Source organism: Rana temporaria, chromosome 1, assembly GCF_905171775.1.
Source record: "Rana temporaria chromosome 1, aRanTem1.1, whole genome shotgun sequence".
Lineage (NCBI taxonomy): Eukaryota > Metazoa > Chordata > Amphibia > Anura > Ranidae > Rana > Rana temporaria.
The window spans coordinates 653260951-653264756 of record NC_053489.1 but is presented as its reverse complement, the minus strand read 5'-3'; positions in this window follow the sequence as shown (position 1 = coordinate 653264756).

Below are 3806 nucleotides of genomic sequence, written 5' to 3'. Positions count from 1 at the left end.
ACCCAACATGTCACGCTTAAAAATTGCGCCCGCTCGTGGCATGGCGTCAAACTTTTACCCTTAAAAATCTCCATAGGCGACGTTTAAAAAATTCTATAGGTTGCATTATTTGAGCTACAGAGTATCTCTAGGGCTAGAATTATTGCTCTCGCTCCAACGATCGCGGCGATACATCACCTGTGCAGTTTGAACACCGTTTTCATATGCGGGCGCTACTCGCGTATGCGTTCGCTTCTGCACGCGAGCTCGTCGGGACGGGCCGCTTTAAAAAAAAAATGTTTTATTTTCTTATTTATTTTTATTGATTATATATTTTTTTACACTGAAATAAAAAAAATAAAAAATGTATCACGTTTATTCCTATTACAAGGAATGTAAACATCCCTTGTAATAGAAAAAAGCATGACAGGTCCTCTTGAATATGAGATCTGGGGTCAAAAAGACGTCACATCTCATATTTAGACTTAAATGCAAGAAAAAAAAAATGGAAAATTTGTCATTTTAAAAAATGACCACAAATAAATTGTCTCTTTAAGACGCTGGGCGGGACTGACGTTTTGACGTCACTTCCGCCCAGCAATGCTATGAGGACGGGTGGGGGCCATCTTGCCCTCACTCGCGTCCTCACTGAACAGGCAGCAGCACCCGATCGCCTCCGCCGCTACCGACGGCTCCGATAAGCGGCGGAGGGCGCGTGGGGAGGGCGTCGTTTGCATAAGTCGTCTGTGAATGGGGCTGGACGTAATTTACGTTCACGTCGAAACCAATACGTCCTTGCGGCGTACTTAGGCGCAATGCACATTGGGATATGTACACGGACGGCGCACAGTTAATATACATAAAACACGCCCCCCACATCCTCATTTGAATTAGGCGCGCTTACGCCGACCAATTTACGATACGCCGCCGTAACTTAGGAGGCAAGTGCTTTGTGAATACAGCACTTGCCTATCTAACTTTCGGCGGCGTAGTGTAAATGCCATACGCTACGCCTGCCTAAAGTTGCGCGCCCCTACCTGAATCTAGCTAATAAATTGTAAAATCTGAATTTTTCTAGAAATTTCTGTTATGCCCTGTACACATGATCGGTTCATCCGATGAAAACGGTCTGATGGACCGTTTTCATTGGATGAACCGATCATGTGTGGGCCCCATCATTTTTTTCCCATCTGTGAAAAAAAATAGAACCTGTTTTAAAATTTTCTGATGGTTAAAAAACCGATAGAAAAAAATGATCGTATGGGGAAATCCATCGGTCAAAAATCCATGCATGCTCAGAATCAAGTCGACGCATGCTCGGAAGCATTGAACTTAATTTTCTCAGCACGTCGTAGTGTTTTACGTCACCGCGTTCTGACACAATCAGATTTTTAACCGATGGTGTGTAGGCACGACGGATGAAAGTCAGCTTCATCGGATATCTGATGACAAAATCCATCGGTCCGTTTTCATCAGATGAACCGATCGTGTGTACAGGGCATAACTGCTTCAATACTGGGACCTTTCACCCCCTTCCTGACTCAGCCAGTTTCCAACGTTTAGCGCTCTCACACTTTGAATGTCAATTGCGCCGTCATGCAACGTTGTACCCAAATGACATTTTGATCATGTTTTGGAGACAAATAGAACTTTCATTTGGTTGCATTTAATCACCACTGGGTTTTGATTTTTTTGCAATAAAAAAAAAAAAGACCAACAATTTTGAAAAAAAAAACCACTGGGCCAGATTCAGGTACAAATCCGGCGGCGTAACGTATCGACTTTATGTTACACCGCCGCAAGTTTTCAGCGCAAGTGCCTGATTCACCAAGCACTTGCATGTAAACTTTCGGCGGCGTAGCGTAAAGCCGTCCGGTGCAAGCCCGCCTAATTCAAATGAGGCGTGTACCATTTAAATTAGGCGAGTTCCCGTGCCGAACATGCTAGCATGCTAAGAAATCTATCCGCTGGAATCGGCTTCAGCGGATCGATCCGGTGGTCTGTACAGACTCACCGGATCGATCCGTCCGATTCCCTCCCTCGCATGCGTCATAATGATTCGACGCATGCGTGGGTATCCTTATATGACAGCGTCGCGCACGTCGCCGCATCATCATCGCGGCGACGGCGCGACACGTCATCGCGATGGGATTTCGGCGCGGATTTCGATCCGATGGTGAGTACACTCCATCGGATCCAAATCCGTGGAAATCCTCGAGAGGATTTATCAGCGGATACGGTCCGGCGGACCGTATCCGCGGATCAATCCTCTCGTCTGTACCGGGCATAAGATCTGAAGGCGTACGAAGCCGTAAGCCTGTCGGATCTTAGCCAAATGCCGTTGTATCTTGTTTGTGAATCACAAATTAAGATACGACGCGGCAAATTTGAAAATACGCCGGAGTATCAGTAGAGACTCCAGCGTATTTTTTCTGTGAATCTGGCCCATAGAGCTTTCATTTGGTTGCATTTAATCACCACTGGGTTTTGATTTTTTTGCAATAAAAAAAAAATAAGACCAAAAATTTTGAAAGAAAAAAATCGTTTTTTCTTATTTTCTGTTAGAAAATGTTGTAAATATTTTTCTACTTCACTATGAGGCTGGGCACTGATAGGCTGCACTGATGAGGCAGCACCGATAGACACTGATGAGATGGCACTGAAGGGCACCAATGAGGTGGCACTGATGAGCAGGCACTAATATGCAGCACTGATGGGCACTGATCGGTCACACTGATATACAGCACTGATGAGCACTGTTGGGCAACGATAGGCAGCATGCATAGGTGGCACTGATGGGCACTGATTGGTGGCACTGATGGGCAGAACTGATGGGCACTGAAAGGTAGCGCTGATTGGCATCACTTATGGACACTTATTGGCATCACTGATGGGCACTAACTGGCATCACTGATGGGCACTGTTGGGGCTGCACTGATAATCAGGGCCCTGATTATCTGTGCAGGCCTCCCCAGTGAGGAAATGCCACTGGTCGGCTCTCCTCTACTCACTCGTTGTCAGTGTGTCCCATGGACACAGCACGCTGCTGATTGCGGTGCTGTGCTGCGCAAGCGCAGCAAGAGTGGGATGACGTCACATGCCATCATCCTAGAACAAGAGAGCAACCCGCCCGCCATTAGGTGGTTAAGCCTAGCTTCACATTGGAGTGATTTGTCATGCAATTTGAGAGATTTTTTTCGTGACTGCAACATTATGGCGGACACTTCGGACAATTTTGACACATTTTTGGGACCATTGTCATTTTCACAGCAAAAAATGCATTTAAATTGCATTGTTTATTGTGAAAATGACAGTTGCAGTTTGGGAGTTAACCACAGGGGGCGCTGTAGGAGTTAGGGTCCACCTAGTGTGTGTTTACAACTGTAGGGGGGTGTGGCTGTAGGACTGTCATCGATCGAGTCTCCCTATAAAAGGGATCACACGATCGATGCAGCCGCCACAGTGAAGAACGGGGAAGCCGTGTTTACATACGGCTCTCCCCGTTCTTCAGCTCCGGGGAGCGATCGCGAGGGGGCGGCTAGAAATGAATAGCCGCGCCCTCGTCCCGGATCGCTCCTGAAGCCACGGGAACTGCCGCATGTATGGGGGGGGGGTCCTGATCGGACCCCCGACCCACGTCTAGGCAGGCATGTACAGGTACGTTGATGTGCCTGTCTGTGCCATTCTGCCGACGTAAATGTACATGCGGCGGTCCGGAAGTGGTTAAATTATACACAAAAAAATATTTTAGTGGAACTAAACACTATACTCAATTGTTCGTAAAATATAAAAGATAAGATTGTGTCCAGTAAACAGATACCAAATAT